The 27,910-nt window shown below is 35.8% G+C and overlaps 1 long non-coding RNA gene across 3 annotated transcripts in view; it reads right to left on the bottom strand.

Annotated features, from left to right (window-relative positions):
- LOC137757260 (uncharacterized) overlaps positions 1–27,910 on the bottom strand; it is a 399,943-nt gene that overhangs the window by 352,499 nt on the left and 19,534 nt on the right. Inside the window, exon 2 of one of the 3 annotated variants that reach the window (XR_011072320.1) lies at positions 12,863–12,939. The exons of the other annotated variants lie outside the window; for them this stretch is intronic. This is a non-coding gene — a long non-coding RNA (uncharacterized lncRNA). The remainder of the gene's footprint in view (positions 1–12,862; positions 12,940–27,910) is intronic. 3 annotated transcript variants of the gene reach the window in all.

Genomic DNA, 27,910 nt, shown 5'->3' with positions numbered 1-27,910 from the left:
CTAGGCTCCTCCTAATTCCTATATCAATAATTGATCTTTTTCACTCAACTTGTATTCTACCTCCTCTTATAAGAATAGTCAAATTCCATTTTGAAATTCATATATTTAAAGTATATATCTCTTATGCTGGAAATTTCCTTTGTAGTCTTTCCTTAAGAAATCTAAAAATACCTGATATACCTCATGTACATTTTACTCATCCCCAAATTACTTTTAAATGTTTATAAAAATAGAAGTATTTTTTGCTATACTCTATTTGAGTCAATTCTAACCTGCTAAGACACTAATATTTAAGATACCTTCCTAGAAGGGCTAGCTCAGCTAGGAAAACCTTAAGACCAGGGAGGTCTGTTATCACAACTACATTCTGGGAAAATTAATGCCTGCAAGTAAAAGACAAGACCTTAAAGTATAAAAAGCAAGTAAACAAATAAATGAAAACCCACCAAGTTTTCAATACACACACACACACACACACACATGTTTAAAATACACACATTTCAAAGTACTTTAAATTATTAAAGAGGAACTATTATGCTTGCAATATCACATTTTGTATAACTGACTCTATTCACTTCTGCTAGTAAGATTGTGATTATGAAGAGGCACTGTACTAATTTTAGCAACACAAACCAACTGTTTTCATCTTTACATAGGGCAAATATTAATTATTTTTTTCATGTGCAACTATCTCCAACATGTTTCAGTCAACAGAATTATAATGGAAATTAATGAGAATTGTATGGTTTACATTTTCACTAACTTGAAACATAACCTTTAAACAAAATGGGTTCTACTTTATTGATATAATTTCTAAAAGGACAAGTTTTAGACAAAGCTAATAATAAGTTAATAGTCTTCAAATATGTGTTATGATAGGAATATTATGGGAGCCATAATACTTGTTTTCCTGAATTGTTCAATTGGGTTAAAATATAAAAACAATAAATTTATAACATTTTATTATAATTTTTTCTAAATTTTTGTCTAAAACTAGACAAAGACAAAAGAAAACATATCCAGATGATGAGAGTTTACTAGTCTAGAACATATTCTATGGAAAGATAGAGAAAGGTATCATGACAATCAAAGAGATAATGACTGGTCTATTAATTTAGATTTTTTTCAGTAGCAAGAAACAAGAAACTCTATGTAAACAGGCTTAAACAAAAAAAATTTTTACTGGCCCATATAACTGAACAGTCAAGAATAGATTTATATTCACATACAGCATGACCTCATCCTCAAATCTCATCAGAATCCTTTTCTTAGCTTTGCTTCCTCTGGTTTAAGTTTTAGGCTGTATATAATCGCCTCCTCAAAACTCCAGGCTCTCCCTTGGAGCTTCAATATCCATAAACCTCAATACTCACATCACCAAGCTCAGAGGAGAAAAGAGAGTATGTGCCCCAACATTCTCACCAAAATCCTCCTCTGTTTTATTCATATGGACCAGTTTAGAACACATGTGCTGTCTTCAGGTGGTATACTCTAAATAGATTAAGCTGAGTCTCACCTCTGAAGTTAGGCATGAAGTCAACCCAATAGGGAATGGTACCAGGAAAAAGGGAGCATGGATTTTGGCCAGCAAACTACCACTATAACAGGGATAGCAGATCTTCAAATGTTGAACACTACTGTTTCAGTATCATATCATATGAGAGCTTCCACTTTTCAAGCCAACTCTGTGAGCACAGTGTTAAAGGAATTTATTTACCTTGATTGTATTAGTTTTCTATTGCTGCATAACAAATTAACACAAACTCAGAGGCTTTAAACAACACCTATTTATTGTCTTGCCATTCTGTAGGTCAGAAGTCTGCACACAGCTTGACTGAGTCCTCTACTCAAGGTCTAATGAAGTTAAAATCAAGGTGTTGTCTTGGCTTCTTTCTCATCCAGAGCTCAGGGTCCACTTCCAAGCTCACGGGGTTGTGGCAGAATTCAGTTTCTTGTGGTTGTAGGACTGAGGCCCTGGTTTTCTTGCTGGCTGTCCACTGGAGACCACTCTCAGCATCTAAAGGATACTTTCAGGTCCTTGCACCATGGACCCCTCCATCTCAAAACCACCAATGGAGAATCTCTCTCAAATTGAATTCCTCTCACATTTCACATCTGTCTGACTTGTCTCTGATCTCTAACCACATATTTAAAGGACTCATATGATTAGATCAGGCCCACCCAGATAATCCCTCTCTATTTAAGATTAACTGTTTGGGATCTTAATTACATCTGCAAAATCCCTTCACAGCAGTACCTAGATTTGATTGAATAACTAGGTGAAGGTGTATATGTACACAGGGGCCAGAAATCTTAAGGACCATCTTAGAGTTCAGTCTACCACACTAATATATTTTGGTTTCACTTTTAAGGAGGGTAGAGTAAGAGTGCGCTAAAGGGGGTGGAGAAGGCTTTTGTTTTCTTAACAAATCCATTTGTTTTGTGGAAATACCACAAAAAAGAAAGCTATGGCACAAGAGGAATAGCCTAAAATTTTAAATAGCATGAAAAACACAAATAGAAAAGTAGAACAAAGAGGAGAGTCTGAGTTTTTAGTTCTAATTTTGGGTTTTTCTTTTTGTTTCATTTGCTTTTTAGCAAGTCAAGTGACAAATCTGGAACCTTAAATCAAAATGTTTTTTTAAGAGGGAAAGAAAGTTTATCTTTTAAAAAAGAGAACTCAATTATATCTAAATTTAGAGTACAGGTCAAGCTTTTTCTAATGCTTTCTTAGAAAATAAAAAAGGAAAGCCAAAGAAATCTTCCCTAAAAATCCAAATCAAATATTAGTTTATGGAAGTTCTAATTATCTTGGATATTTTCTGGTTAAAAGCATGTCTTGTTAAATGTCTCAGCTATACAATGTATTTTAAAAGAGAGAAAATGAGCAAAATGAACCATTTTTGTCTCTTAAGAAAAAAAGCTGTTCTTAAATTTTCCTCTGGATTAGTGATGTAAAAGTGAAGCATTCCCCTCTAGAGGAAAAAGAGCTTTCTAGAGCAGATAACTATTTCATAATAATGTAATGTTGCTATATACATACTGTCCTGCTAATTTCAGGTCTATGTTCTTCTGTAGGGTATAGAAAAGAAATAGAAAATAAGTTTGGTATAAGAAGTGCTAAAAATTTTTTTTAATAAATTTAGAATTTTTCAAGAGTTTGGTAAACTCTTTAATTTTTGGTATATTAATTTGTAAATCTTTAACCAATTATTTGCACTGTAATCATGAAATAAAGGTCTGTCTTAGAAAATGGAAAGTTTTTAGTTTTCTTAAAATGTGTAGATTTAAATCTACCAGACTTCTTCCCAGCTACTAAAACAACAGAACCATGTGTATGTAAAATACATATGATCTTATATTAAATTATAAAGAAAAGTGGCTAACAAAACTGACACATATAATTTTGCTACCATATTCAAACAATACTTAGGGAGTTTAAAAGCAAGTAAGAAATATAAGAGAATTTAAAATTTCAATGGCTATTTTGGCAATCCATGTCAAGAATTTCCCTATTACCAGAAGAGTTTTCAGCCTGCTCACATCATCCCAAGAGTCAAAGTCAGAAGCCGAATCAAGTTGTTTAAACATCCTGGTCTCTGCTTTTAATATAATTAATCAGTTGTTTTCAAATTATTCTCCCCAGAACCACAACCAGGAAGAGTTACGGGCACTGCCTCATCCATGTTTCCACCAGAGCAGACTTTCTCTAATCTTTCTGTTAGGGTTCCATATAAACTTAAACAGTTCCAGCTTTTAGAAAGGAAGAAAGGAAGGAAAAAAGGAAAGAGGAAAGGAAGGGAGGGAAAGAAGGAAGGAAGAAAGAGAAGGAGAAAGGGAGGGAGAGAAGAAGGGAAGGAGAGGAAAAAAAGCAGCTTAAAAACTGTTGGTCTCTTTAAATTCCCTTCTTAGATTATATAACTATTTCCTTTGTTTTTCCCTCTCCAGGGTTGGCAGCAACAAAGATCTGGTTGCTTCAGGCTACTTCCTAAAATGAGCGATAACAGGAAGTACAAACCCAAGCCTAAAGCAAATGGATGAAAACAGCATAAAGCATTATATGTTCTTAGCCTAGATTTCGACATTGTAGAAGACTTGTAGAAAATACACTGAAGAATATTTTACAATGTGAGTCTAAACACACTATATGATGCAGAAGATTTCTTTGTGTAACATGGCATTTGTCTTCCTCAACAAATACCTACCAGCTATCTCACATGACTTTCATAATTAGACATGTCCCTCCCACTTCTGTCTTACTCCAAGGTACCATGGTATATTTACACATTATAAATGTCTTAAATATTTACAGATCTACTAATATGTCACAAGATAGCAGGATGAGAGGTTTTTGTTTTTTTTTTTTTTTAATTTATTTATTTATTATTTATTTATTTATTTTTGGCTGTGTGGGGTCTTCGTTTCTGTGCGAGGGCTTTCTCTAGTTGCGGCGAGCGGGGGCCACTCTTCATCGTGGTGCGTGGGCCTCTCACTATCGTGGCCTCTCTTGTTGCGGAGCGCAGGCTCCAGACGCGCAGGCTCAGTAGTTGTGGCTCATGGGCCCAGTTGCTCCGTGGCATGTGGGATCTTCCCAGACCAGGGCTCGAACCCGTGTCCCCTGCATTGGCAGGCAGACTCTCAACCACTGCACCACCAGGGAAGCCCAGGATGAGAGGTTTTAATGAACCATTAAGGGAAATTGCCAAGAGAAGTTTCTGGTTTGCCTCTCTCTGTTGATTTTCCATAAGCAAAGGATTAAACTACTCTTTGGGAAAGAAACTGGGAACCATAGTTTTTTTTGCATCTTGAGATTCAACCATATTGTAAAACTCTCAGTCACTTGTTTTGAATGCAAAGATTCTTTGACCAGTGCGTGAGGAATTTTAGGACACAAACTACTTATACTCATGGAATCATGGAATCCAAATTGGCTGGGCTTACATCAATCCTGGCTTGTTTTCGTCCCCTCTTCACCAGCAGCTATCAGACGTGGCAGCACCACCACAGAAGAAACGAAACTCTTCCTGAATAACTCTTAGAACATCCCTTCCACTTTCTCCTGACATTTGCAGAAGTTGCTTACTACTCTAAACTTGCAATTAGCAAGCACTTCAGAAGCCCTTCTATTTTTTAATCCATCCAGTTGAGCCAAATTCCATCACTGCTCTACCTCCAGCCTCTCCCATCCTCTCCTCCAAACCTACCTGGTAAGTGCTAAATCCCTTCTTCCCCCCAACTCAGTCACCTCATTTTTGTCTACTGCCAAATAATTTGTCTTCACGTAACAGGTTTTAAAAATAACTCTCTCACTTAAGAAACTGTCTGATATAACTAAGCAGAAATGCAACTGAATAGACAAAGAATTAGAGAAGAGTAGGATTTTACACCAGAAATTTCTACAAAAAAACATTTTGGAGCAGAAATGTTTAAAATTAGTCAATGAATAGTGTCAAAACCCAGCTCTCAATCCAAGTCCTATCCATGATTTCCTTTCACACAAGCTTGGAAGATGTAATAATGTTATATTAACTATCTTCAATAAATTATTTTCAAAATTAATCATGCCCTTTAAAGGTCTCCCCAAATATGATCAAATCCTTTATGTGTGACTGACTGCATGACAGGTTAAACAATGTACACGATGGATATCGGTGTTCCAAACATACCCGAAGCATCCTGGAAAGAAAGGAGGCCCGGTACTATCCCCTATTGAGAACAAGAGGTCCCCAAATTATCTATTGTTCTTGAACCATTATAATAATAGCTCACATTTATTGTGTACTTACTGCATGTCGCATACTATATATAAAAGCACTTTTTTATATATTAACCTATCTTAAGAGTATGATTATTATTGGCATTTTACAGACGAAGAAGAGACGCATAGACAGGTTCATAATCTGCCAAAATTCACCGTTGGCAGAGCCAGGATTTAAACCCAGGCAGTCTGGCTGTGGGCCCCAACTACCTTGAAAAGCCTCCAAAAAGTCTAGTAAGGAAATGTGTGCTTAGATCCTAAAGATACTGCAGAGATTTCCCCATCTTAGCAAGCTAGCCTAAAAATTGTACAGCACTGCAATAATGTTCTTTAGAATGACAATAAATACTTTATTTAAAGAAATGAAAAGAGACACAGGTGAAATGCAACGGTTAGAAATTCTCTGACTAACAATATAAGAGAAGGAACATTTGAAAGTCATAGATTAATCGTCTATGAATATTCTTAATATGTTTCACAACAGAGAAAGGATTCTTACACTTGGAACTTGAAGAACTCTGCCTTTTCAAGATGACTAGTTCCTCTGCATTTTGTGAAAACCTTTTACACTCCTAAAGGTTTTCCATTCCTGAAAATTTCTTAAAAATTCAAACTGAAAAAGTAAAATAGGGAGTAAAAGAAGGCGAAGGAACTTAACTTGGAATAAAAACTGAAAATATCACCCTTAATTATCAAAACAAATATCTTACTTTTGGAAAAACAAACAACATATCTATATTAGGAAAAACAGTATACAAACTTGAAGCTGCAATGTGAAATAATTCTTCTGTTTACTTTTCTAAGAAAAGGTATGTGTTTCATGGTGATATCAAAGAGATTGATTTGAAAATGGCCCATCTGGTACTACATTGGACAACTAAAATCCACATAAATTAAACTATTTAAAAATAAATATAGGGCTTCCCTGGTGATGCAGTGGTTAAGAATCTGCCTGCCAATGCAAGGGACACAGGTTCGAGCCCTGGCCTGGGAAGATCCCACATGCCGCAGAGCAACTAAGCCCGTGCGTCACAACTACTGAGCCTGCGCTCTAGAGCCCGCGAGCCACAACTACTGAGCCCACGTGCCACAACTTCTGAAGCCCGTGCACCTAGAGCCCGTGCTCCGCAACAAGAGAAGCCACGACAATGAGAAGCCCGCGCGCTGCAAGGAAGAGCAGTCCCTGCTCGCCGCAACTAGAGAAAGCCTGTGCGCAGCAGTGAAGACCCAACACAGCCAAAAATACATAAATAAATAAATAAATAAACATAAATTTTTTTTAAAAAGTCAAAAGACAACCCATAGAATGGAGAAAAAAAATTATAAATAAATAAATAAATAAATATAACTCATCCTTTATAAGAATTTGACTTTGAAAATTACATTACTCTTAAATCTATCAACAGCAAAGAGCCTTCTTTGGTCTGAGGGCTTTGGGAGGTCTGAAATTTTACAATATGGGGGCCTCTCTTTAATGAAAACAGTAACAAACATAAAATTTTGTAAAAAAGTAAAAATTTGTTTAAAATTAGAAAAGAAATCACAACAAATTATAGATTTTTAAAAGCTGAAAAATACAACAAAAACTTCACAAAAATGGAGACAAATATATTTTTATTATCTGTCTATTGCCATAATACATTTTTTCGGCTCTATACTATTTAACCACCTCTTAAAGTATCAATCATTTGAAATATCATTTCCTAAGAAGACAGGAAAGCTAATTTGGTCTTTTTTTCCAGCATGTCAGCCTTTAAAAAAGCCCACTCAAGCAAGGAAGCAAGGGTCCCTAAAGCTTAAGCTTCACTATTTTAAGCATAAGTTCACCTCTACTTTGAACATATGTTGTCAAATGGCTTTGAAATATATATACATTTTACTGAAATATAATAGTAACTACACATAGCTTCTTACTATGATTTTGATTTTTAACTGAGATATTCCTTTCAACTCTCTCAAATGAATTTCTTCTTGCCTTAAGAACTCAACTTCAGATACAAATTTTTCATACTAAATCATTTCCATTTCTATTCCATGGGAAATTTTTAAAACATAATATATTCTGATCATTGACCTCATACCAGGCTAAATTTTCCAATTCTCATCCTGAAAGGAAAAGCAAACATGGAGCTTTTTACTTCACATTTTCTTAAAAGTATTATAAATGTTTGAAACAAAAAGGCCTTCTGAACCACAGCTCTTCATAATTACTGCAGGAAAGGTACATACCATATATGTGTTACATTCCAATAATGGTTACCAATGAAAATAAATAAGGATATGTGTCTAATTGTAACTTTTCTGTAAGCATCAACTTCCTGACATGTCTTTAGTTACATAATGAGCCTAAAGGAAAGTTCATCAACTGTGGTTCCTACACAGAATAAAATATTACATGCAAATTTGTTTTGAGGTCTTGAATATGTTGTTATCATCAATATAATTTTAGATTTATGTTATGTTTATATTATTTAATTTTACATCATTTTATTTGTACTTAGCAACTATAGCTACCAACCTTCCCTCCAAATAACTCACCTCCCCATTTTTATGTGAAAAATAACATAAATTTATTTAAGGCAAAAAATATGAAATTTAATTACCATTGAAAATGTCATCTGAAATTCTAATTTTTTCAGTTTTAATGGAAGACTAAAATAATCTATGTATGCCCTGATGTCTACCAAAGGCATACTTCTCATTCCTTTCAATACGTACCCACTAAATATATGTAAAAAACATTCAAGGGCTTCCCTGGTGGTGCAGTGGTTGAGAATCTGCCTGCTAATGCAGGGGACACAGGTTCGAGCCCTGGTCTGGGAAGATCCCACATGCCGCGGAGCAACTGGGCCCGTGAGCCACAACTACTGAGCCTGCGCGTCTGGAGCCTGTGCTCCGCAACAAGAGAGGCCACGATAGTGAGAGGCCCACGCACCACGATGAAGAGTGGCCCCCGCTTGCCGCAACTGGAGAAAGCCCTCACACAGAAACGAAGACCCAACACAGCCAAAAATAAATAAATAAATAAATAGACATTAAAAAAAAAAAAAATTCAGAAAAAAGGGAAAACAACTCTGAGATAAGTGCCACTTGATTAAAGCTCAGGTAATACATTATTTCTATGTAAAAGTTAAAATTGTGATTTAGCTGTTTACCTTCACATTTGTAATAATACCTAGAATAGTTTTATATCAAAAGGAAAAAGATCTGAAGTCACTGACAGCCAATTAAAGTTTCTCTCAATATTTAAAAATGTTCTTAACAAGTACAATTAAGCACAAGTTCTGACTTACAAATAAAAGGAATAATAAACAAATAGTTCAAGAAAATTAAGGAATAATGAAAATTATATTTGAAACCAAAAGGTTTTATCTAATTATACAAGAAATAAAATTAGGATTATTCAGTTTTAATTTCAAGAATAATGTAATGCTCAGATACAAAAATGTTGTGTTTTTGTACATAGTATTCCTCATTACTTTTCCATTTCTACATATTTATTGCACACTTAATACTTAACTTTTTAGTTACACTAAGCAAAGTAAATGACTGTGGTATTCATTTATTTACTGTGTGGTTAATGTAATGAATAAAATGTGCTCTGTGTGCACAAAACCAGATTCAAATATTTAATCAGCAGTTGCCAAAACTAAAGTTATTTTTCTCAAAAAGTGTACAAGTTGAGTAGGACTTTTTTTTTAAAAATGGAAATTTTGTATTCATTAGTTTTCATTACTAATGTAATTTTAAAGTGCAAAGCTCTAAAGCATCTGGTAACTGGAGCCAAGTTTCACAACTCACATTTATCAGTACACAAATATTGACATTATGGTGCCTATCTCATTTGACTTGTGAAATTCTGCTATTCCTGACTCCCAAGGTACCATGATATAGACTTGTAAAGCTTTCCCGACACTTTTGCCCTTATCATGTAAAAAATCAAATGAGTCACACTTTGCTGCCAGATCAACAGAATAACAGGTTTCTTGGTAAAGATCATGGATATTTTTCCCAGAAAAATTCTAAATAAAAAATAGACCATTCATATTATCCGTAACAGCATCTACCTTTTTTTAATTTACAATACATCAATACACATAAGGTCTACTCTATAAATGTGATCCCAATGTTATTTTCTAGTCTAAACATATCCTCATTAAATTCTGTGACCCTGCAGTTTTTCTGTAACATTAAGTTCTCAATTTCTTATAATACATGAATTTATTATTTACATTTTTAGTAGAGTAAATACTCTTTGCAACTTTGCAAAGCACTAGAAATGAATGGGCTTTATAAAGCACAAATCATAAAACAGAAAATTAGCAAAGTAAATACCCTCTGTTACAAAATGCAGCACAAGAACAAAGCATTTGCCAGGAAAGCACTCTAATATCACCCCTCCCTTCCTCCTTACTTTTCCTTTCTTCACCAAATGTACACAGGCAACAAAGCAATGACAACCAATATTTCTTTTCCACTAACATTATCCTTACTCTCTTTCAACAGTGTATGCAGTATAGGGACTATCACTCTATTTTGTAAGTAGCTGATCACAAGGATCTCAAGAAAGTGGCCAAAGCCTCAAATTTGTCCCCATAATTTCCTCAATAATATCACATGCCAGAACAGCCCTGCAGTGCCCATAGTTCCTTCAAGTAGAAATGTTATCTTAAAATAACCCTGTCCTATACTTTTAGGGGAGAAAATCTATAACTGAATGCTATTAAGATAAAATAAATTAATAAAATAATTAGAACCCAATGAGTTCCAATGATGACTGGTGATATTTAATGCTTGAAATACCATGAATAACACATCTAATACTTTATGATATCATACTTTTGTTTATCATTTGCTCTCATTTGTTTATAATGAACAGTCTATGAGGCTGGGAGATCAAAGTTTACCATAGTTTACAAGTAAGGAAATTGAAGATCAGAGAATTTAAGCAACTTGCTTAAGGTCACACAGCTAGGAAGTAACAGAAAAGAGGTAGAAGCCAAACTTGTTAATGATGCTTTCAGGACTATTTCTACCACCACTGAATCTATATCCTTAGATTTAATTTCACAAAGTATTTATCACGAAACAAGTTCTCAATAAAGCACCCATTATGTGGTTATACCATACTGAAGACCATGGTCATGATCAAATCTTCTTTACTATTTTCTTAAAAGAAAGCAACATCTGATGAATTCCCCTAAAATTTTTGAAATTCCATTTGTATTACTTCTATCATATCTAGTTTTTAAACTTTGTTTTATTTTGTACTGAGGAAAGCTATAATGGAATGCTTTGGTCTTCTCTGGCTGTCGTCAAGCTCTATTTTACTGCTAACAGTGAAGGCTAATGCTAATATAAAGTTATAACAGTGTGTTATATAGAAAGGAACTGAGGCTACTATTTTAGACCAGAACTAGGAAACTGTGCACACAGTAACCCCAAATCAGTAACAATGAGAAATTTATTCAGGACTTTCCTCTACAGTTTGAAACCTGAAGAATATCCATTCTTCCGCCCCCTAAAAATATACCCAATTAAATAAAGGTTGGTAGTTACCAACCAACCTCCTGAAGTAAAGGTATTTTATCCTCTGGATAATATCTGAACTTTAAAAAGTATATGTTTTTTAAATAGAATATATTCCATCATAAGGTTGTTAGTCTATTTGTTAAAAGAATGGAGAAAAATATAAGGAGAAAGAGAATCTAAGAAAGAAGCAGAAGCAGAAGTAGCAAAAGCAGGAGGAGGAGGAGGAAGAGGAGAAGAAAAAGAAGCAGCAGCAGCAGCAGGAACTTGCTGCCACTCTCCATTCCCTCACTTACTTCTCAACTCTTTATAATCTGATTTTTGCTCACGAGACTACAGAATATTCTCTACATCAAATAAACAACTTTACTCAGTAGCTTGTTTTCTGTCCTTATCCCATTTGAACTATCAGCAGCATGTGACATGTTTAATTTCTCTATTTGTTAAAACTATCCTCTTGGTTTTTAAGACAATTCTCTTCCCACAGATTTATTCCCTGATGTTTCTTTTATTTCCATTTACCACCTTAAATGTTCATGTCACCCAGAAAAGATGAAGTTATTTATAATAAACTTAACTGAGTCCCAGAATAAAGCTCAAGACTATTTTAGGTACAGAAATATATAGCACCCAATAAACTAAAATCACAATGTCTGGCAGTTAATGAAAAATTACCAGGCAGGCAAAGAAGCAGAAAAGTACAAGCCATAAAGCAGAGAAATTAATCACTAAAACCAACTCAAAAATGACACAGATGGTACATTTAAGAGACAAGGACATTACAACAGTTACCATCACTATATTCCATACATAAAGAAACTAGAGGAAACTTGAGCATGTTATGTTTAAATGTAAAAGACACACCAAACCCAAATCAAACTTCTAGATGTGAAAACTACAAATGTCTCAAATTCACTGAATATAACTAACAGCAGATTGGAAACTGCAGAAGAAAATAGCAAAGTCAAAACTTGAAGACATGGCAATAGAAACTATCCAAAATGAAACATAAAGAGAAAAAAAGACTGAAAAAAAAATGAATATAGAGTATCAGTAAGTTGTGAGGCAACTTCAGATAACCTAACATGTGTGTAATTAGAGTCACCAAAAAGAAGACAGAAAAATATTTGAAGAAATAAAGGCTGAAATGTTTCCAAATTTGATGAAAACTATAAACTCATAGATCTAAGACACTCAATAAACCCTGAGCAGAAGAAACATGAAGAAATTACACACAAGCACATCATAATCAAGCTACTTAAAACTAATGACAAAGAGAACATCTTTAAAGCAGCCAGAAGTATAAATTTTTTAAAATAATAATAAAATATCTTTTCTTGTGGTCATGTTTCCTTTAAAACCAATCTACACTCCTCTTTCTGTAGCTTTTCCAATTAGGACCAATATTTTATTTTTAAGCTAGAAATTTATATATACATATAAACATATATAATATATAATTATAAATTATATACTTAATATAAATTAAATATAAAATTCAGAAGCAGTGCTGGGAGTATGGTGAGGCAAAAGAAGAGAAGTTCCTCCAGCATAAAATTTTAAGGAAGTACTTACCTGACCCTGAGAGGGACTGCCTCCTTAAATTTTCAGCCTAGGAGTCTTTCTTGCCTCTCCCTAGGCCCGGCCTTATTCTGCAACAATCATCAAAGAACCCCTCTTAATGAGTTTTACTGACAAACACTAGAGCCTCATTAGGAACTAAAGATTCCTAAAGATTCACTTGTATCCTAGAGTTTATATTTTCCAGGAAACATTTACAATTCATCTCATTTGTCGACAAACAAGCAAAAATTCAGCACTATTTAAGTGTCTGAATCCCCTGAAGATACAACACAAGATCCTTACTTTAAGAAGTTCATGTCTAACTGCCAAATGTAAAATAGATAGCTAGTGGGAAGCAGCTGCATAACACAGGGAGATCAGCTCGGTGCTTTGTGACCACCTAGAGGGGAGGAATAGGGAGGGTGGGAGGGAGACGCAAGAGGGAGGGGATATGGGGATATATGTATACATATAGCTGATTCACTTTGTTATACAGCAGAAGCTAACACACCATTGTAAAGAAAGTATACTCCAATAAAGATGTTAAAAAAAAAGTCTAGCAAGGAAAGTTAACAAATGAACACTTACCATGAAAAATGGTAAGTATTAAAAGGAGTTATGGCCTAGGAGCTTCTCAGGCACTGGGAAGAGAGAGCCTAACACTAAAGATTGGAAAAGGGTTCCAGGGAAAGGCTCTGCAGGAAGAACAGTGCTTCTGTGGTAGGGGATGCCAACTCATGACTACAGACCAAATATAAGAAAAAGTGATAGTGCATGCACAATGATTACATGCCAGTGTGCAGGGAGAAGAGGGAGTGGTGGGAACTATGGCAAACTGGAGCATGGTCCAAAAGGTGCAGTTACTCAACTCAGCTAATGGTTGCTATGTGGGGAACAGGTTCACCATGGTCAGATATTCCATTTTTCCAGAGGTTAGAAACTTGAATTTTTGTGCAAAAATTCTCAACTGTTATGTACTTGCCATTAATTCACACTTTTAAAAAACACCATGCAAGCCAAATAAAATATTAACTGTAGGCCAGACTCAGCACACAAACTGGCTATTTAAGATCTCCACCTTATAGTTCTCCCCGACCCCAGCACAAGAAATTTAGGAACTCAGGATCCAAGCATTCAGATTAATACAACTTCTCAAAACCATTGAGATGTTTAATTGTATTTTTTCTTAACTCTTGACTTTCCCAGGTTGGAGAACCTTGATGCACGTGCAAAGTAACTTTTCATGACCCCTTATATGGGTTTCCCCCTATTATTTCATGTGGTTCTTAAGGAATATTAAACTAGAAGTGTTTCCAATCTTAAATTATACTAAAAGAGCAAAGATACAAACACTCTATTAGAACATCCAATCAGAATTTGTACTTGGATGATGTCAAAGTCCAAATGCTCAAAATACTCTAGTTTTAAGATCTACATTCTATTAATGAGATAACTTAAAAGTCCTTTTAAAAATGATAATCTCTAAAGCAAATTGAATTTTGAGAAGATTATGATTATGCAAACACAAAGAGAGAGAGAAAAATGGCCAAAGTTATCAGTTATTCAAGAGCTAATGAAGAATGCCTTGGTTTTTCCTTCTGCTACTTATCTTTCATACATAAGAAAAATAAACAGATGGGGTATTTATGAAATAAAAAAACACCAAGTTATTCTAAAACTAAGGATATCATTTTAGTACATTGCAACTTGGGAAAGTATACTGGAATGAAAAATCAAGAATTCTTTATTAAATCCTGCATTTCATGATTAACATATTCCTTATTACTCAGAATTCATCTACATGTAGGACTTGGTCACAATCCAGTAAAAATGAAAATATTGACCTTAAAAAGTTTAATGAAAGCAAATTAAATAAGAGATAAAAAACACATTCAAAATTCAATTATTAATAAATTAATTTATCACAAATAGTTTGAACAGACCAATAGGTGAATGACCTAAAAATGACCAGTGTGCCCATTCTATGCTCAATCTGGTATTTCAGAATTAAAATATTTTCAGAAACAGATTATTATAATATAACCAACTTTGCTCTCATCATAACAGAATAAAAGAAAGCATTAAAAACAAACTACTACTGCTGTTACTTGGACTTTTCTTTGTAGATTCAGGGTGTGTGAAGACTCAAGAAAGTAACAATCTTCAGGGTCATCAGACCATATGACCCTGATGATATCTCTTGATAAAATAAAAATTTGACCATGTATTCTGGAAAAACAGAATAAAATCTGAATGTACCAGAATATTTTCTACTGCCAGTGATAATGTGGCAGTGATGGCAGCCGGGGGCAAAGGTGGGGGGGTGTAGTTCTGAATCTTTGGTGATACCTCTATCTTCTTCAGAAGTCCACAAGTTCCTTAAGGGCAGGAGCTATGTCTGTTTTATTCATTGTGACATACCCAGCACCTAGCACATGGCAGTACACAAATATTTTAATAAATAAGTGAAATAAGTAAGTAATTGTGTGCTGTCCAATAATTATAATATAAACTTAGCTAAATATTTTATTCAATATGGTCATGGAATGGGATTTCTGGTTGATTAATTAATATTGTTAATTGAGAAGTTCCCTTTAAGTTAGAGACGACTGTAAACACACACACACACATACACACACACAGAGACTTTGAATTCAAGCTGACTTGAGTTTAATTTCTAGATTGGCCATTTAGAATTACTTAACCTCTCTGAGTTTCAGTTTCCTCACTGATAAAATGGGAGTAACACTGTCTACCCACCTCACTAAAGAGGGCAAGAGGACTAGCAGAAAGCACATGTGAAATAGGCATAGCATTTGGTCAAAAGTGGTAGCTATTATCATTTTGAAGAAACAATAATTAAAAACAAAACTAAACCATAAAATCCATACCAAACTGAGTTTAAGTGTTTTTGTTCATTCAGGTCATACTTCAATATCTTTCAGAGTTCTTAGTTTGAAGTGATGATGACAACAAAACAATAGCAGAAATGGCAGTTAGCAGAGACCTACGTGCTATGATTCTACACAATTAAAGATTCTTCTAATGCACTGAAGCACTATGCACCAGGCGCCTGCATGACAAGCATATTAAACAGACAAAAATTCCTTAAAGAGTTGATGTTCGGTGGGGGTTGGGGGAAGGAGGCGAGGAGACAGATGAGTAATAATAAACATTATAAATATGTATTATGTATCAGCAAGTGATAAGTGCTATTAATAGAGAGCACAGACTATGGGAAGATTGGGACTACAGGGTTGGTGGAGATGAAATTATAATTTCAAATTGGTTGGTCAGAGCAGGTCCCATTGGGAAGAGAATATTTAGGGGAAGATTTGAAGGAGGGGAAAGACTTGGCTATGTGAATATCATTCCAAAAATAGATGCATAATCAATAATTTTCTTAATTTGTAAACTACTGATTCTCTATTCCAATTAATTCTCTATTAATCCTCTTTTTAGTCATATCAATTTTTTCTTACTCTTTCTTACTCAAAAAATGTTTCAGGTAATTTGTTAGAAACGATCAAAAAGACAGATCAAAAAGAACACTGTTGGGGTTCCCTGGTGGCGCAGTGGTTAAGAATCTGCCTGCCAATTCAGGGGGACACGGGTTCGACCCCCTAGTCCGGGAAGATCCCACATGCCGCAGAGCAACTAAACCTGTCTGCCACAACTACTGAGCCTGCACCCTAGAGCCCGCGAGCCACAACTACTGAGCCTCCACGCTGCAACTACTGAAGCACGCATGCCTAGAGCCTGTGCTCTGCAACAAGAGAAGCCCCTGCTCGCCGCAACCAGAGAAAGCCCAGGTGCAGCAATGAGGACCCAATGCAGCCAAAAATAAAATGAATAAAATAAATTAATTTTAAAAAAATAATAAAAATAAATAAAATAAAATACTATAATTTAAAAAAAGAACACTGTCATTTAGTGAGCACCCAATGAACATATTTTTAATAAATGTTTTAAGAGGCAAATTAGATTAGCATGTTTAAATTTCAGAGATGATCCTTCAGCTAATTTAAATATCTTTAAAATAATGCATTTAATAGCATTGTCTCTATAAAATCTCAAATAGGTGACCAATATTTTTTAGCACAACATGCAAATATGACTGCCATTCTAAGCAGACCAGCAGATTTCTGTTTCTCGAGAAGCAAGAATACCATAAACTATACAGTTTTCTATAGGAAAGCATAATAAAAAGAGCTGATAAATAAGATTCTTGGGAATAATTACCCAGATATTTTAGTAATCAGATCTCTGTGTGTGCTCCAAAAAAGAAGAAATTACACAACCAGACTAACTAAATAACATCACTTCAAGAAAAATAGAGAAATGATAAAAACCATAAAAGATTATAAATGTTTAACAGAGAAAAATGAACCATATAATAGAGCTATGAACTCTCTAACAGTTCTGAAAAATATTCAAGCTGAATTATAAAATAAGTGTTCAAATATATATTTTAATATCCTCCCCAGCACATTTCAGTATTTCCCTGAACCAATTTTATGTACATGTAATTTATGTTCCTGTGTCAAACACTTGCATGTTATAAATGTATTAGCACAAAAACCTATTTTGAGGATTTTATTAAATCAGAAGTATGTACTAGTACGCTTCCATTCAGTTGAAGAAGTTAATACAAGAGCTGTTGGCTAGTTACAGTACAAAACTGAGCCAGGAAAAACATTCATTTATTTATATACTGCAGCACCTGAAAATGTTTCATTTACACTGTGCCCAGAACCACAAAATTTATCAGACTCCCCCATCCAAGCAAAGGCTACATTTCCAAAGACACTGTAAAATTCAGACTAATTTTAAAGTAAAAACTAGCATTACATAAGTATATCTAAAAATCAGAAAAAAAGAAAAATAGTATTCTGTAAATGATGAAAAAAGTAATGTACAAAAGATTTTGTAAAATAAAGAATCTTATGCAGAGATTGTGGAAATAATGATCCTAAGAACATTTTATGCAAAAAAATCAAGACTGCATATGATTAAGATGAAAAACCAGGGGGACTCAGGATTAAAATATGTTTATGTTATTACAGGGAGACATACATGTAGAGAGACCTGAAATTTTCTATTTTTAAATTATTATTTATTTATAATACTTACAATCAGCCTTTTAATATAGCATGGAAAAATTATGGTATTTAAATACTCAAATCGAGTCAGCCAGCACCCACAAGGATGGAGCCTAACTAAAAATTCACATTATTCACATATTTCAGTGGGTCACAACTAGAGTCAATTCTGCCCCCCAGGGGCATTTGGCAATGTCTGGAGACATTTTCTGATTATCACAACTGGGAAGGAGGGGAGGTGGCACTACTGGTATCTAGTGGGTAGTCAAGAATGCTGCTAAACATCTTCAATGTACAGACAGCACCCCACATAAAAAATTATCCAGTCCAAAATATCAATAGTGTGCAGACTGAGACACTCTGCTATACAGATACATGCCTTTGTTTAAGAACCCCTCTCTGGGTCAGTCAGCTATGACCAGAATAGCAGAGTCAAATGGAACAATGAATAGTCATCTCCATAAAGAATCTCTCAGAAAAGGGCCATGTTTTAGAAGACAACATGATTGGCCTGTCCAATTTGTCGAGAAAACACAGAGTACCTTCTTTGTGGCCATCACCAAATTGCTCTTCACACCTCTGTCCCATCTGTCCAGGACCTCTATTTGGCTGAAAGTTAATATGTTCGAATCCTCCATGCGTCTTTCTTTTTCACTTTTTATCATGGAAAATCCACACATACACAAAATAGAATAGTATAATGTAGCCATAACCCAGCTTTAGCAAGTATCAACATTCTTTCATTTTTGATCTTGTCATTTTCATTTTTGGTTCTACCCCTCTTGTTTAGTGGTTTTGCTGGGGCATTTAAAAGCAAATCTCCGTCAACATATTATTTCAGCAGTTAATACTTCAGTTTCTTCCTATGTAATTTACCCCTGAAGAAAGATATTCAGGATCAACTGGATATGATCAACCTGGGAAATGGGCAATAGAATGAAACTAGTTTAATAAAGTAAGGAGTTAATGGGAGAGACCAGAACAGACATCCCAGATGTGATAGGGCAAGCCTTCCATGGCTATAAGAAGTGAGCCAAGGGCTGCATACCAAAAGATAGTAAAAACAAAGGCATTTATGGTAGATGCACTCAGACATAGATTCAATAGTTAGGACCTATATGAAGAGTAAGGCAGCAGTGAGATGATATCACATAGTTGCCAATGATAAACCAAGTGTCTATATCAGGAATGTTAGTAAGTCCTAACGCTCTTGCTAACTCTAACAATTTGATAGCCACCTGGAGTGCTCTTATAGAGATTCTGGCACTCCAAGGAGGGAAAAAAATCCAAGATCAGTGAGGAACAGGGAAATGGTAGCACCTATGCCACAGAGTTGCCATTTCTTGTCTGGGAGTTAAAGTAATAAACCCTGGAAAGGAAACTTACCTTCCATGTAAAACGCAGGCATTACCTGAGAATCCAGGAGGCCAGAAGGAAGTCAAAAGTACCATGCATCATACTGCAGAGTCACATAAAAGGCTGGCCTGCTCCTTGGCATTCTGCCTATTCTCTACCAAATGTGGGTGGCCCTACACAGACAAACTTGTTCATAAAATACCAACAACATAGGAGCTGCACGACATGCGAGTGTACTATGACTACGTCAAAAGAAGAGAAGCCAAGATTCCTGCTGTAAATTCATGGGAAGGATTTAAAACCACAGGTTTAAATCAGAGACACTCAACTCATAAACATATAGTCCAAAAGAAAGAATATGTACCCGGCTCCTCTAGTTTCCAGTCTCCAAACAGAGGCCTGTATGTTCTTTTCAAAATGCAAATCTGATTATGTCACACCTTACTTAAAATCCTTCAGTGATTCCCACCCTACCCTAGAAAAAATCCTAACACAGCCTGACCTCACCCTTGCCTACATTTCCTCCTCCAGTGGCACAGCATTCTGCCTTTCTCCATCCATACTGACCTTCTTTCAGTTTCTCTTCCTTTCTTGGATAAAAAACATTTGCACTTGTTATGCTCCAGGCACTGTATTAAGCACTTTTCATACACATTTCATTTAATCCCCTCAAAACCTTACATGCAGTTATAATCTCCACAAGAGAAGTTAAGTGCCTTGCCATGGAAGAGCCAAGTACAATGAGTGCTTAATAAAAGGTACTATACCTCAACTAAAGCCTTCTGCAATAAAGACTTGCCAAAAATGTAAGAAATTTGTTTTTAGATCATAAGCAAGCACTAGTCTCAAAGTGTTTGGTCATATTTTTTTAAATTAAGTTAAATATAAAAATACAATAATGCCCCCACTTAACTCAGGTCAGACCTCTGACAATCTCAAGTGTCCTCTACAAGTTGGAATAAAAAAAAAAAAAAAAAGCCAAAAGGCCTGTTGTGAAATCCATGAACTTTTTTATGACAGGACAATCAGAGTTATGTGTAGACACCAACAATTAAGTAAACCATATCATAATAAATTATATGTGGATACAATAGCCAGCGAGAAGTAAAAGCTAGTAGACAATTTAGAAAGAGTAGACCAGATCTTGTCTTCTTTTTGGTTCTTCTATACAATCTAAAGGCATTCAATTTTTTTTTTATTCCTTTTTTTTTGGCTGCACCCCGCAGCCTGTGGGATCTTCCCCGACCAGGGAGTGAACCCTGGCCACCGCAGTGAAAGAGCCTGGCATCCTAACCACTAGGCCACCAGAGAAGTCCTAAAGGCATTCGATTTTAATGAATAATAAAACAACATATTCAACATTTTGTCAATACATCACAGTTTAGTTTAATATTTGAGATTCAAATAGGATTTAAGTCATGGAAGTTAAGCATTGTACAAATATTTTCTTTCTAAATGAGTAAAGCAAAGCTCTGAAATGTAAGCTTCAGTTATTTTAAAAACTCTAAATTATCCTTATGATGCAGGCTAAGTGGGGTGTCATTGTACAATATAATGGCCAGCCAGCCATTAAAATTTAAAGTATATTGGGACTTCCCTGGTGGCATAGTGGTTAAGAATCCACCTGCCAATGAAGGGGACACGGGTTGGAGCCCTGGTCCGGGAAGATCCCACATGCTGTGGAGCAACTAAAGCCGTGCGCCACAACTACTGAGCCTGTGCTCGAAAGCCCGCGAGCCACAACTACTGAGCCTGCGTGCCACAGCTACTGAAGCCCGTGTGCTTAGAGCCCGTGCTCTGCAACAAGAGAAGCCACTGCAGTAAGAAGCCTGCGCACCACAACAAAGAGTAGCCCTCGCTCGCTGCAACTAGAGAAAGCCCATGCGCATCAACGAAGATCCAATGCAGCCAAAAATAAATAAGTAAAAACAAACTAATAAATAAATTCAAAAAAATTTTTAAGTATAATTTTTTTTAAGAATTGAGGATTCACTGCACCAAAAACAGGGCATGAGTCTATTGTGTGAATGGAGACATATATACAAGGTTTGCATCTGTGTTCAAATGTGTATGTATTAATTAAAGCACTAAGCATGAACAATTTGTAGCTGTTTTATAAGCCTCAGGAAATGAACAAATCTTGTAAATTTTAGATTAATTTATTCAGGAGAACAAAATACATTGACTTTCTTTTCTCTATGCTATTTCCCACCTCTATCCTATTGTATGTGTGCACGTACATTTATAACATTATGTTTTTCTGACAAAAATAATGATATACATTGTACTTTTGAAATGCAGAAAAGGGAAAAGAAAATTTTTAAATACTACAATTCAAAGATAATCATTCCTCTTAAAATTTTGGTATATATTCTTCTAGATTAGATTCTCTTCTACAAAGCTATGAAAATATTGTGGAAACTCTGTGTAACTTTTTTAATATAACAATTACCTTTCCAGGTGCTTAAATATTTTTCCAAAACATGACTTTTAAATAACTCTGTGTATGTTTTTACTGTAACCTAACTCAAAAACTTTTTGGAAATTGGTAGAATATAAAATATAAATAAATATTAACCCTCATAGCATAATATTAGTTTAATCTGATTTTTATCATTATTGAAAGGCAAAATAATCTACATCATATTGTAAATTAAAATAAATTGAAATATGACACTTGAATTTAAACATGTTAAAATTATTTGATGGATCAAGTACTCTGTAACATTCAGATTTTTCAACAAAACAATATAATATTCTGGAATCAGAGAAACAAAAGTATATTGTTATAGGTTTTAAAACATAATAATTAGATTGATGAGGATTGTAAAGACTTTCTTTTAAATAAGAATAATAAATAGCCCACAAAATTCAGGGCCAATCACATATTATTTTTAAGTGGATCCTTTTTGAGGGAGGAAGATCATAATCTATCCAATGGAAGAAAAGGAGAAATAACAGAGCATGCAAGTTATAGTAATATTTAAAACTTTATTTTGAAATAATTTTAGGTTTGCAGAGCATCATAAAGAAGGTACAGCTTTCTCTAATCTTCCAACCCTAACATCTTACATAAGCGTGGTACACTTATAGAAACTAAGAAGTTATAATTGGCGCAACACTATTAACTAAAATTCAGATTCCACCAGTTTTTCTAGCAATGCTCTTTTTCCGTTCTATGATCCAAGCCAGGATACCATGTTACATTTAGTCTTGATGACTACTTATTCTCCTCTGGTATCTGTGGGTTCCTTGGTCTTTGTTTTTTCATGACCTTGACACTTTTGAAGAGCATTCTTGTGGTATTTTGTAGAATGTTCCTCAATTTGGGCTTGCTTAATGTTTTCTCATGATAATACCAGGGTTAGGAATTTTTGAGAATACTAGAGAGGTGAAGTGCCCTTACCATCACATCATACCACAAGGTATATGGTATCCACATGACTAAACTAGTGATGGTAACCTTAATCATTTGATTAAGGTAATGTCAGCCAGGTTTCTTACGATAAAATTACTGTTTCCCTCTCCATACTCTATTCATTAGAAATGAGTCACTGAAATCCAGACCACCCAGAAGAGGGAGAATTAAGCTCAACCTCCTAGAGGAAGGAGTATCAAAGCATTTGTGAACATATGTTAAATCATTATAGTAATTAATAAATATTTGGGGGGAGATACTTCCAGGCTATGCAAATATCCTGTTTCTTCTTAAAGTGTTGCCCACTAATTCTAGCATTCATCAGTAGATTTGCCTGCAGCAATTATTACTGTGGTACGTTAATTGTGATTTTCTATTTCCCTTATTCCTTTTACATTTATTATTTGAAATTCTTTTGTAAGGAACATTTGTCCCTTCTCCATTTATTTATTTACTTAATTATTTATTTATGTCAGTATGGACTCATAGATATTTATTAAACTCTTTGGGTTATAATCCATACTATTGCTATTTATTGTGTTGCTCAGATTATTCCAACTTTGGCTATTGGTTCTTTCAGGTTGGCTTCTTCATTAACAAAGCAGAGTAATTTTTTAAGAGTAACATTTAGTGTCTTTTAGATATTTCCAAAGTTGTGAAACATCACTAATATCTAATTCCAAAACATTTCATCATCCCAAAAAGAAACCTGTGCGGTTCTTTCTCCTGACACTTCTTCTGACACGAACTCTGTGGATTTTTTTTCCATACCAACAATAAATTCTCCAACACTAACTGGGTATATTTAGGTTTTTGATACATTTTAAATTAATTTTATATATGACATGAGGTAGGGGTCCAACTTCATTTTTTGGCATATAGATATCCAGTTGTCCCAGCACATTTCTGGATTCTCAATTCTACCTCATTGATCTATATAGCAGTCTTTATGCCAGTCCCACACTGTTTTCACTACTGTTGCTTTGAGGTAAGTTTTGAAATTCAAAAGTGTGCTCCAACTTTTTTCTTTTTCAAGATTTTCTGGCTATTCTGAGTCCTTTGCCTTACCACATGAATTTTTAAAATCACCTTGTCAATTCCAGCAAAAAAAAAAAAATGTATTTGGGATTTTGAAAGGGATTGTATTGAATCTGTAAATCAATTTGGAAAGGATTTCCGTCTTAACAATGTTAAGTCTTCCAATCCATTATTTCCATTTATTTAGGCCTTTTTTTCATTTTTTCAATGATGTTTTATAGTTTTCAGTGTACAAGTCTTACACTTTTGTTAAATTTATTCCTAAATATTTTTTTCATTTTTGATGTTACTACTACAAACAGAATTGTCTTAACTTCATTTTTGGATTATTTATTGCTAGTGAATAGATGCAGAATCGAGCTTTGCATACTGATCATGTACACTGCAATCTTGTTGGACTCACTTATTAGTTCTGATCATTTTTGTGTGTGTGTATTCCTTAGGATTTTCTATACACAAGATCATGCCATCTGTGAATACAGATACTTTTACTTCTTTCTTTCTAATCTGGATGCCTTATATTTCTTTTGCTTGTCTAATTGCCCTAGCTTGATCCTTCAGTACAATGTTGAACAGAAGTGATTAGAGTGCATATCTTTGAGTTGTTCCTAATCTTAGGGGTAAAGCTATCAGTTTTTCACCATTAAGTGAGACGTTAACCTTGAATTTTTCATAGATGCCCTTTATCAGTTTGAAGAAGTTCCCTGTATTCCTAATATGTTAAGTGTTTTTATCATGAAAAGATGTGGATTTTTTTCAAGTGCTTTTTCTGTGTTTTGAGATGATCATGGGTTTTTAGTCTATTGTTACGGTCCATTTTATTGATTGGGTTTTGCATATTGAATCAACTTTGCATTCCTAGGATAAACCCCACTTGATCATAGTGTATAATCCTTTTCCTAAGTTTGCTTGATTCTGTTTGTTAATATTTTGTTGAGAAATTTGGGGCTCTACATTCACAGAGATACTTATCTGTAGTTGTCTTTTCTTGTAATGTCTTCATCTGGTTTTGGTATCAGAGTAATACTGATTTCACAGAATGATTTGAGGAGTTTTCCCTCCTCTTCTAGCTTTTGTAAAAGCAGAGTAATTTTTTAAAAAAAAGATTTATAAGACTTTATGTACTCATTTAACATTCAGATTTTGAGTGAAAAAAAGATAAAAAGATAATTATATAAAGGATTTGCAGGAGCATAGACTTCTGCTTTGGGCCACTGTATGGTAACTAGTATTGGACTTATCAATTATAAAACTGGGCAAAATATATGACTTACTGCTTTTATAAACTGGACAGCCTGTAGTACAAAAGGGAACAAATCAGGTGAGCCTCTGGGGCTCTTTCTGCACCTGGTGCAGTGAGGAGGAGCTCAAGTAAAAACTGTCATTCTCAAGGAGCTGACAAGGCAAACACTGGAGACTGGAGTATTGCAGCAACTGGAATTTATGGGGCAGGATTCACACAGGAGGGAGTTGTGGTGAGGAGGTAACATAGAATTATGCATAGTAGTTTCCTTCAGGACTTTGGCCACAGCCAGAACCATGCATTTCAAGCTAAGACTCCATGAGAATTAGCAGACAGTTGCTGCCAAGAGTTGAGTGGAAAAAAACAGAAGCTGCACAAAGCTAGAAAATGTTCAGGGCAAAGAGAATGGAAGGATCTTGTAGAATTTCTCAGGTACACAGTTGCAACTCCCAAAAGGGTCTGCCTTAACAGTAAGAACCAAAATCTAAAAGAAGAGACAGACGTTGTCCCTGGATCACGAGACCCTGGCAGTGGCGGGCTGTACAGGCTCCCGGGAGGGGCGGTGTGGAGAGTGACCTGTGCTCGCACACAGGCTTTTTGGTGGCGGCAGCAGCAGCCTTAGTGTCTCCTGCCCGTCTCTGGGGTCCGCGCTGATAGCCGCGGCTCGCGCCCGTCTCTGGAGCTCCTTTAAGCAGCGCTCTTAATCCCCTCTCCTTGCACACCAGGAAACAAAGAGAAAAATTCTATAGAGACCCAAGAACATACCATATCCTGTTCCCCAACCACAAAACTCTGGTGGAGTTGATTAACTAAAGTGGAAGAAAGCAGGCAAGCAAGCAAGCCGGTACTCTGGATACATCACGGGTCTCAAGGATTTTCATTAATGAAGCACTTTCTCCTCTTGCTTAGTTCATCTGGAAATCTGATAATGTTTCGTGTATCATAATGAGGATGATTCAGACATTATCCACCCACAGGATTGAGAAAATTGTGTGGACTCTTCAAACCCAGAAAGTTTCTGGACTTAGCAAAACTTTCCTCATAAAAGACTGGCTTCTCCCTCTTGCGAGAGCACCAGAATCACAACTGGCTGCTGGACAATCATTGACCGGAAGACCCTGGACTTCACCAAGGAGGATACCCCACGTCCAAGGACAGAGGAGAAGCCACAGTGAGACGGTAGGAGGGGCGCAATCAGAGTAAAATCAAATCCCATAACCGCTGGGTGGGTGACTCACAGACTGGCGAACACTTATACCACAGAAGTCCACCCACTGGAGTGAAGGTTCTGAGCCCCACGTCAGGCTTCCCAACCTGGGGGTCCGACAACAGGAGGAGGAATTCCTAGAGAATCAGACTTTGAAGCCTAGTGGGAATTGATTGCAGGACTTCGACAGGACTGGGGGAAACAGAGACCCCACTCTTGGAGGGCACACACAAAGTAGTGTGTGCATCGGGACCCAGGGGAAGGAGCAGTGACCCTGAGGGAGACTGAACCAGACCTACTTGCTGGTGTTGGGGGGTCTCCTGCAGAGGCGGGGGCTGGCTCTGTTTCACTGTGGGGACAAGGACTCTGGCAGCGGAGGTTCTGGGAAGTGCTCCTTGGCGTGAGCCCTCCCAGAGTCTGCCATTTACCCCACCAAAGAGCCCAGGTAGGCTCCAGTGTTGGGTTGCCTCAGGCAAAACAACCAACAGGGAGGGAACCCAGCCCCACCCATCAACAGTCAAGTGGATTAAAGTTTTACTGAGCTCTGACCGCCACAGCAACAGTCAGCTCTACCCACCACCAGAGCCTCCCATCAAGCCTCTTAGATAGCCTCAACCACCAGAGGGCAGACAGCAGAAGCAAGAAAAACTACAATCCTGCAGCCTGTGGACCAAAAACCACAGTTACAGAAAGATAGACAAGATGAAAAGGCAGAGGGCTATGTACCAGATGAAGGAACAAGAAAAAACCCCAGAAAAACAACTAAATGAAGTGGAGATAGGCAACCTTCCAGAAAAAGAATTCAGAATAATGATAGTGAAGATGATCCAGGACCTCCGAATAAGAATGGAGGCAAAGATTGAGAAGATGCAAGAAATGATTAACAAAGACCTAGAAGAATTAAAGAACAAACAAACAGAGATGAACAATGCAATAACTGAAAAGAAAACTACACTAGAAGGAATCAATAGCAGAATAACTGAGGCAGAAGAACGGATAAGTGACCTGGAAGACAGAATGGTGGAATTCACTGCTGTGGAACAGACTAAAGAAAAAAGAATGAAAAGAAATGAAGACAGCCTAAGAGACCTCTGGGACAAAGTTAAACGCAACAACATTCGCATTATAGGGGTCCCAGAAGGAGAAGAGAGAGAGAGAGGACCCGAGAAAATATTTGAGGAGATTATAGTCGAAAACTTCCCTAACATGGGAAAGGAAATAGCCACCCAAGTCCAGGAAGCGCAGAGAGTCCCATACAGGATAAACCCAAGGACAAACACGCCGAGACACATAGTAATCAAAGTAGCAAAAATTAAAGACAAAGAAAAATTATTGAAAGCAGCAAGGGAAAAACGACAAATAACATACAAGGGAACTCCCATAAGGTTAACAGCTGATTTCTCAGCAGAAACTCTGCAAGCCAGAAGGGAGTGGCATGATATACTTAAAGTGATGAAAGGGAAGAACCTACAACCAAGATTACTCTACCCGGCAAGGATCTCATTTAGATTTGATGGAGAAATCAAAAGCTATACAGACAAGCAAAAGCTAAGAGAATTCAGCACCACCAAACCAGCTGTACAACAAATGCTAAAGGAACTTCTCTAAGTGGGAAACACAAGAGAAGAAAAGGACCTACAAAAACAAACCCAAAACAATTAAGAAAATGGTCATAGGAACATACATATCGATAATT

Source organism: Eschrichtius robustus, chromosome 2, assembly GCF_028021215.1.
Source record: "Eschrichtius robustus isolate mEscRob2 chromosome 2, mEscRob2.pri, whole genome shotgun sequence".
NCBI lineage: Eukaryota > Metazoa > Chordata > Mammalia > Artiodactyla > Eschrichtiidae > Eschrichtius > Eschrichtius robustus.
Note: the sequence above shows the minus strand (reverse complement) of the source record. Positions and strands in the feature narration are given on the sequence as shown.